Source organism: Phyllobates terribilis, unplaced genomic scaffold (assembly GCF_046119375.1).
Source record: "Phyllobates terribilis strain yellow unplaced genomic scaffold, ASM4611937v1 Scaffold_1039__1_contigs__length_458448, whole genome shotgun sequence".
Lineage (NCBI taxonomy): Eukaryota > Metazoa > Chordata > Amphibia > Anura > Dendrobatidae > Phyllobates > Phyllobates terribilis.
In genome coordinates this window covers 322571-331011 of record NW_027363799.1, presented here as the reverse complement: position 1 = coordinate 331011, position 8441 = coordinate 322571, and positions in this window count along the sequence as shown.

The following is an 8441-nucleotide window of genomic DNA, read 5'->3' as shown; positions in this document are numbered from 1 at the left end:
GTCCCTGGCTGGAGTGGGAGGGGGGTGGAACATCCCAGTAGTGTAGGGGCAGATAGGGGGAGTAGTCTGGGTAAAGCTAGGAGCTCATTGGGTGCTGGTCACCTGAGCTCACACATAGAGGGAGTATATATGGTGGGCACCATCTTAGGACAGGGTCTTTTTAGCCTGAGGAGCAGAGCAGAGGAGCTCAGCCAGGAGGGCTGACAGGGAGCTGTGGCTCCGGCTGGGCTCAGCTCCAGAGCAGAGCCTGCAGAGAGAGAGAGAGGAGTGAGAAGGACCCAGAGAGGAAACAAGAAGGAACCCCAAGATCCCAGAATAAGGACAGAAGGGTGAAGGGTTGGCGGACAAGGGTACCGGGTCCCAAGCTGGCGGAGGCCCAAAACGAACCTTAGCCAGGAACCGGAGGTCGTGGGCAGGATCTGCCACGACCCTCACCAAATCCACTAGAAAGGCACACCGAGCATAGGGTCAGGGAGCCCAGAGGAGGCTTGACCACCAAGAGACCCGAGGGAGCCGGCCAAAAGTGGATCCCTGGTGGGAACGGCCAGAGGAAGGGAGAGTCAGAAAGGAGCTCAGGACCACGCTCCGGAATTGTCTGGGGGTTGGCCGAGTCCAGGACCTGGTGGACGCAGCACGGCTCGGGTGGTCGCTCAAGGCCAGAGTGACCAAGAGAACACCAGTAAGTAAAAACCCTGAACTCAATCTCCTGACTCTGAATCTTCTTTTTGCATCATCACAACCCCCATCATCTACACCTGCTGCCCTGAGGCCATACCCCTCCCGTTGGGGGTTATACCATCACTGCTGCACATATACCACCGGCCTCAGTGGACTGCTCTGCAGCGGCGGCTTCAAAGCCGCACTCAACGGGTGGCGTAGTCGACAATCAAGTTAACATCTACTGCCATAGACTGCCACTTAGTTTGACACCCTGGGCACGGACCGGGTCACCGCCACAAGGACTACTACCCCCATCGAGATCCGGCTCCGGGTATCCCCTACAGCACTGGCCCAGGGGGCGCGTCACTGACACCTCGGATTGTTGTTGTTGTTTTTTTTTTGTTTAATACAAATCACAAATCTACAGAATCCAGAAATGTAAAATCAACTATCTACCTAAGACTAGCATCCTCTGTAATCGAAACCTTCTACCCCCATCTTCAGGACTTCTCTTGTGCTGCAGCAGTTCTCTGGAATGCACTATCCCACAGAATATGGTTAATCTAACTATGCCCTGTTCTCCCTTCCTTAATTTTCTCCAGAATCTGGTCCCTTCACTCATCTGTATCCACAGCCTCCATGCACTCTACAGCTCCTTGTATCTGTACTTATACAGATTCTGGCTGATGACTGGTTCATGTAATGGTATTTGAATTCCCCTGTTTATAATAATCATGGCCGGACCATACATGACAAGCACCTTTTTATCTTTTGTGTCACTCCTATATCTTCATAGACTGTAAGCTTGTTAGCAGGGCCTTCACTCCTCTTAGTATGTCATGAATTATGTGATAATCTGTATTGTCTTATTCAGTTTGTACATGTCTCTACTAAATATAGAAATTAAATAAAAAATATTATTATATATAACTCTCTTTGGCCCCCTGTAGTACAATGTCTCTCTTTTTGGTCCTCATTTAGAATAAAGTCCCCTTCTTTGGCCACCATTTATCATAATGTTCCCCTTTTGCTCCCATGGTATGATGCCCCCCTTTTTAGACAAAATTTACAATAATGTCCCCTCTTGGGGCCCCCATTTAAAATAATGTCCCCCTCCTTGGACCCCAATTAAAATAATGTCTCCCTCTGTGGCCCCTACTTAGGACAATGCCCCCTTCTTTGGCCTTTGGCTCCCATTAGTTGTCAAGTATTATACATACATATATATATATATATATATATATATGTATATATATATATATAAAAGTATGTAGACCACTCTTCTTTTGCAAACTGTCCCAGGTCTCCCATATGTGAAGTGTGTCTCCTCCCAAGAGCAATTTTAAGAGCAATTTAGATCCGGACTAAGCAATGAGTCCGGATCTAAATCCACAGGTGTTCAAAAGGATTTAGATCCGGACTCATTGCTGCCACTTCAGAACTCTCCAGCACTTTGTTCCCATCCATTTCTTGGTGCTTCTTGAAATATGTTTGGGGTAATTGTCCTGCTCGAAGTCCCATGACCTAGGACGCAAACCCAGCTTTCTGACAATAGACACTACATTGTGACCCAAAATCCTTTGGTAATCTTCAGATTTCATGATGCTTTGCACGCAGTCAAAGCAATGAGTGCCAGAGGCAACAAAACAACCCCAAAACATCTTTGAACCTCCACCATATATGACTGTAGGTACTGTGTTATTTTCTTTGCAGTCCTCATTCCATTTTTGGTAAACAGTAGAATGATGTGCTTCACCAAAAAGCTCTATCTTGGTTTCATCTGTCCACAAGATGATTTCCCAAAAGGATTTAGGCTTACTCACGCACATATTGGTAAATTGTAGTCTAGCTTTTTTATGTATCTATGTCAGCAGTGGGGTCCTCCTGGGTCTCCTGCCATGGTGACTCATTTCATTCAAAAGACTACATATAGTTCACGCTGACACTGATGCACCCTGAGCATGCAGGACAGCTTGAATATCTTTGGAACTTGATTGGGGTTGCTTATCCACCATTTGGACTATCTTGCGTTGCAACCTTTCATCAATTTTTCTCGGCTGTCCACATCCAGAGAGATTAGCTACAGTGCCATGGGTTGTAAACTTCTTGATAATGTTGCGCACCATGGACAAAGGAACATCAAGATCTCTGGAGATTAATTTGTAACCTTGAGATTGTTGATATTTTTCAACAATTTTGGTTCTCAACTCCTCAGACAGTTCTCTTCTCCTCTTTGTGTTCTCCATGCTTAGTTTGGCACACACAGTCATACAATGCAAAGAATATGTAAATTTCTCACCTTTTTATCTGGTTTCAGGTATGATTTCATATTGCTCAAACCTGTTACTTGCCACAGGTGAGTTTGAATGAGCATCATATGCTTGAAACAAAGTTGTTTACCTACAACTTTGGAAAAGTGCCAACATTTTGGTTTGGCCCATTTTGGGAGTTTTGTGTGAAATTATGTCCAATTTGCCTTTTTTGTTTGTTTTTTTGTGTTGTTCCATTACATACAAATGAAATAAACATATCTATACCAACACATGTGTAATTACATTAATTTTCCAGGAGCAATACTTCATTTTCTGGAACAAATTCAAGGGTGAAAAACACTATGAAAAAAGCTTGAAATCTATGACTCTTTTTAACAATGGATAAAAGATGTTAAGTGTGCAAAGTGAAGGATCCTTTAAGCTTGGCCATGGACCCCCCGGGGCTCCCCGGAGCCCAGGGGCCCCGGGCGGTAGCCCAGATTGCCCTCATTATAATCTGCCTATGGTCCTAAGTGTTCCCCGGATAGTGGCCCCGGAGCTGCGCTCACTGAGTGACAGGACACCGCTCCTGAGCTCAGCTTCGGGGCCCGCTCGCTGGAGCGGCTCATTCTCCTCGGCTCCTCAGCGTCAGCGGTCAGAGAATTACAGCTAGGGACACATAGAACATGTGAGTATAAGGATTTTATTATTTTCTTCTTATTTTACAATGGATCCCACTGATTCTGAGATTGTGTTTAGTGACATATTGTACTTCATGATAGTGGTAACCAATTTTGATACGACAATTTGGTGAAAATTTTGATAATTTTGCAATTTTCAAACTTTTAATTCCAGAGAGTTATGTCACACAAAATAGTTAATAAATAACATTTCTCATATGTTTACTTTACATCAGCACAATTTTTAAAACAATTTTTTTGTTAGGAAGTTAGAAGGTTTAAAAGTTGACCAGCGATTTCTAATTTTTCCAACAAAATTTACAAAACCATTTTTTTAGGGACCACATCACATTTGAAGTGACTTTGAGGGGCCTTTATGACAGAAAATACCCAAAAGGAACTAAAGCAATGTGGAAAGAAAAATGAACATTTTACTTTTTTTCACAAAAATTTTACTATAGCCCCAATTTTTTTATTTTCACAAGGGTAACAAGATAAAATGAACCACAAAATTTGTTGTGTAATTTCTACTGAGCATGTTGATACCCCATATGTGGGGGAAAACTATTGTTTGGGCACATGACAGGGCTCGGAAGGGAAGGAGCACCGTTTCGACTTTTTGAACGCAAAAAAGACTGAATGCCATATCACCATATTAAAATGAATGCCGTAATGCCATTATGAAAACAAAATGCCATATGAAAAAAGTGGATGCCATATCACATTTGGAGAGCCCCTGACATGCAAAAACAGCAGAAACCCCCCACAAGTGATAGCGTGACGTCTCTTACTCGAAAAAGCCCTTTTCTTTACCCTGGGAGATGGGGGACTCGGAGTCGGGTCCTGTGATGGAGAGATGGGGTGCAGCCGTGGCCCGGACCCGACCCGTGCTCAGGGCCGTCACATTAAAAGAGATGGTGTGGGCTTATCCGGGTTGAGTGGCTGATTTACGACTACGCCACCTGTGGCACCTGGTGAAGGCCACCAGCGCCGCTGCAGTCCGCTGAGGCATAGTGTTACGGCGGCCAGAGTTATTACTACTCCCCACAGGCGGAGCAAGGCCTCAGGGCAGAGGGACAGGAAGGATGGAGGGGGTAGTAGTGGAGGAAGAACGGATGCCACGTCGCGCGGTGTAGCGCAGAATAAACAGTCCGGAGGCCATAGGGGTGAACTTCCAAGGCTTTAGTCACATTAGAGATGGCAGAAGGAAGGCGACTCCCTGATCCCCACGGAGTCCTGCAGTCACCAGGGATGGGGGTCCAACAACCTCCGAGCAAGTCCAGCATTCAATCGGGACCCCGCACCAGAGTGTTCCTGAACTACAGACCGTATCCTCTCCTGTCTGTGTGTGTAGATAGGCCGGGTCTCCCTCTGAACTCCTCTCAGAACAAGGGCACGGGTGGCAGCTCCGCTCCTTCCGATACCCGATGGGATCCTCTGGGCCTACCAGGCTTTACCAACCAGGACATGGAGAAGCAAGGTCGGGTGTCGGGGCCGGTACCCCTCTTGCAGCCGGACTCCCTCTGAATATATCAGATGGTGAGGACAGGTGGCGTACACTGCTCCGTCTGCATCCTCCCCGGGATCCATTAGCTGTGGAGCTACACTCTTAAGCTCCGGGCCTTCTTGGTCGTGGTCCTTGACCGGGTTGAGACATTCCTCGTCTGCAACCTGCCCCCCGTCTCAAGGCTGGGGTATCAGGGCTGTGTCTCCATCCACTGCAGGTCCACACAGGATCCACGTTCAGGGTGGGAGATCACAATACCTCACAGTAATTAACAGCACAAAGACCAAAACCAAAGATGGCTTTTTATTAAATATGAAATTTAAAGTGTCACTAAATTGTAAGTCCTCAACCCTCACCCACTAACTGGTTCCCCTCACTCTTGGTTCCCCAGTCTCCCTGTAACCAGGAGGGCAGCACCTGGTGCATACTAGCCCCCCTGGTGGAGAAATGTGGCGTTGGATGCAAAGGTTGGGTCCCGACCATCACGCTGTTCTTACCTCGGAGGAGGAACACTACACTCCATTACAGAAGTGCAGCATCCCTGTGGCGGTCGAACCTTCAGGGGCGCCACAGTTCTACAGTGGGATGTGCTACATAATGAAGTTTCTCTTAAGGGGCACTTGGAAGATGTCCTTATCACCCCGGTCAGTAAAATCTTTATAGTGGTGGAAGGATGAGCCTAACCTATCTCGAGGGGTTCCCTGGGTACTTAGGGTCACTAGAACAATTACCACAGATGCGAGTCCGAGAGGGTGGGGAGCCCATCTGGGAGATATGGTAGCCCAGGGGACCTGGTCAGATATTGAAAAGGGTCTCTCCTCCAATTCAAAAGAACTTCTGGCGGTAGACAAGGCGGTGAATAATTTCTTACCTTTCCTTCAGGGCCAGAATGTAAAGATCCTCTTGGATAATCTAGTTGCGGTAGCATATGTGAACCACCAGGGGGATACATGGTCAAGATCGCTGATGAGAGTGACAGATCATCTCTTCCAGATTACAGAAAGTCACCTCCTTTCCCTGATGGCCCTCCATTTAATGGAAAAAGAAAACATGAGAGCAGATTTCCTAAGCTGCTATCCTCTGATGCAAGGGGAATGGGAACTAAATCAAGGAATTTTTACCCAAATAGCCGAAGATGGGGGGGCCTCCGGTCAGGTAGATCCGTTTGCCACAAAACTAAATCGGAAGACAAAGATCTTGTGTTCCCTAAATCCTCTAGCTGTGGACGCTTTCCTGATACGTTGGTATTTCAGCCTGGCGTATGACTCCTCCCCCCCTGGTTGGCTGTTCTTCTCATGGTAATAAGAAAGATCAGGGAGGAGAAGGCCAGGGTTCTGCTGATCACACCCTTTTGGCCCAGGAGGCCCTGGTTCTCATGCCTGAGGAACATGTCCATCTCTGATCCTTGGGTTCTTCCAGAGATTCCATATCTCCTTCTCCGGGGTCCGATATTCCATCCTCAAGCAACTGGCCTCCACTTGACGGTGTGGAACTTGAAAGGACACTGCCAAATCAGAAAGGTTTTTCCAAAGGTCTAGTAACCATCCTGCACAGCAGAAAACCTGTTACAACCCAGATTTATGCCACAAGTTGGAGAAAGTTTTTGTCTTTCTCTGGTTCTGGGGTTGATGGGGAAGGGGTGCCAATAGGACAAATCTTTGGAGTTTTTACAAAAAGGTCTTGAACTAGGGTTATCCACCAGCACCCTTAAAGTACAGATTTCTGCCTTGGGTGCCCTATATAGCTGTGATGCAGCTTGTAGCTACTGGGTTTCTCGGTTCATTAAGGCAGCTTTTAGATCTAGACTCATTATTAAACGCAGCTTGGTTCCCTGGGATTTAAATTTGGTTCTAAAGGCCTTGACTAGCTCGCCGTTTGAGCTAATAGTCAGCAACCCTTAAATCCCTCTCTCTTAAGACCGCTTTAATATCTTTAACCTCGGCCAGGAGCATTAGTGACATCCAGACCCTGTCAATGGCCTCGCCGTTTACTCAAATTCTGGATGATAGGCAGGATCTGGTCTAAAAATCACTCTCTCTCCCTAAGGTAGCTACTCGTTTCCACAGACTTCAGGAAGTCCTCCTACCCTCCTTTTGTCCACATCCTAGTAACCAGAAAGAGGTGGAGTTACATACGTTAGAAGTGAGGAGATGTGTGGTTAGGTACCATTCAGATACCAAAAGCTTTAGGAAAGATAACTCGTTGTTTATATCCTACCAAGGGGCTAGGAACGGTCTAAGGTCACGAAGTCCAGCATAGCTAGATGGAATTAGGAGGCCATTTCTCTATCATATACAGTATAGACCAAAAGTTTGGACACACCTTCGCATTTAAAGATTTTTCTGTATTTTCTTGACTATGGAAATTGTACATTCACACTGAAGGCATCAAAACTATGAATTAACACATGTGGAATTATATATTTAACAAAAAAGTGTGAAACAACTGGGTTCAGGTCTGGTGACTGTGAAGGCCAGGTTATCTGGCGTAGCACCCCATCACTCTCCTTCTTGGTCAAATAGCCCTTACACAGCCTGGAGGTGTGTTTGGGGTCATTGTCCTGTTGAAAAATAAATGATGGCCCAACTAAACGCAAACCAGGTGGAATAGCATGCCGCTGCAAGATGCTGTGGTAGCCATGCTGGTTCAGTATGCCTTCAATTTTGAATAAATCCCCAACCGTGTCACCAGCAAAGCACCCCCACACCATCACACCTCCTCCTCCATGCTTCACGGTGGGAACCAGGCATGTAGAGTCCATCCGTTCACCTTTTCTGCGTCGCACAAAGACATGGTGGTTGGAACCAAAGATCTCAAATTTGGACTCATCAGACCAAAGCACAGATTTCCACTGGTCTAATGTCCATTCCTTGTGTTCTTTAGCCCAAACAAGTCTCTTCTGCTTGTTGCCCGTCCTTAGCAGTGGTTTCCTAGCAGCTATTTTACCATGAAGGCCTGCTGCACAAAGTCTCCTCTTAACAGTTGTTGAAGAGATGTGTCTGCTGCTAGAACTCTGTGTGGCATTGAACTGGTCTCTAATCTGAGCTGCTGTTAAACTGCGATTTCTGAAGCTGGTGACTCGGATAAACTTATCCTCAGAAGCAGAGGTGACTCTTGGTCTTCCTTTCCTGGGGCGGTCCTCATGTGAGCCAGTTTCTTTGTAGCGCTTGATGGTTTTTGCAACTGCACTTGGGGACACTTTCAAAGTTTTCCCAATTTTTCGGACTGACTGACCTTCATTTCTTAAAGTAATGATGGCCACTCGTTTTTCTTTACTTAGCTGCTTTTTTCTTGCCATAATACAAATTCTAACAGTCTGTTCAGTAGGACTATCAGCTGTGT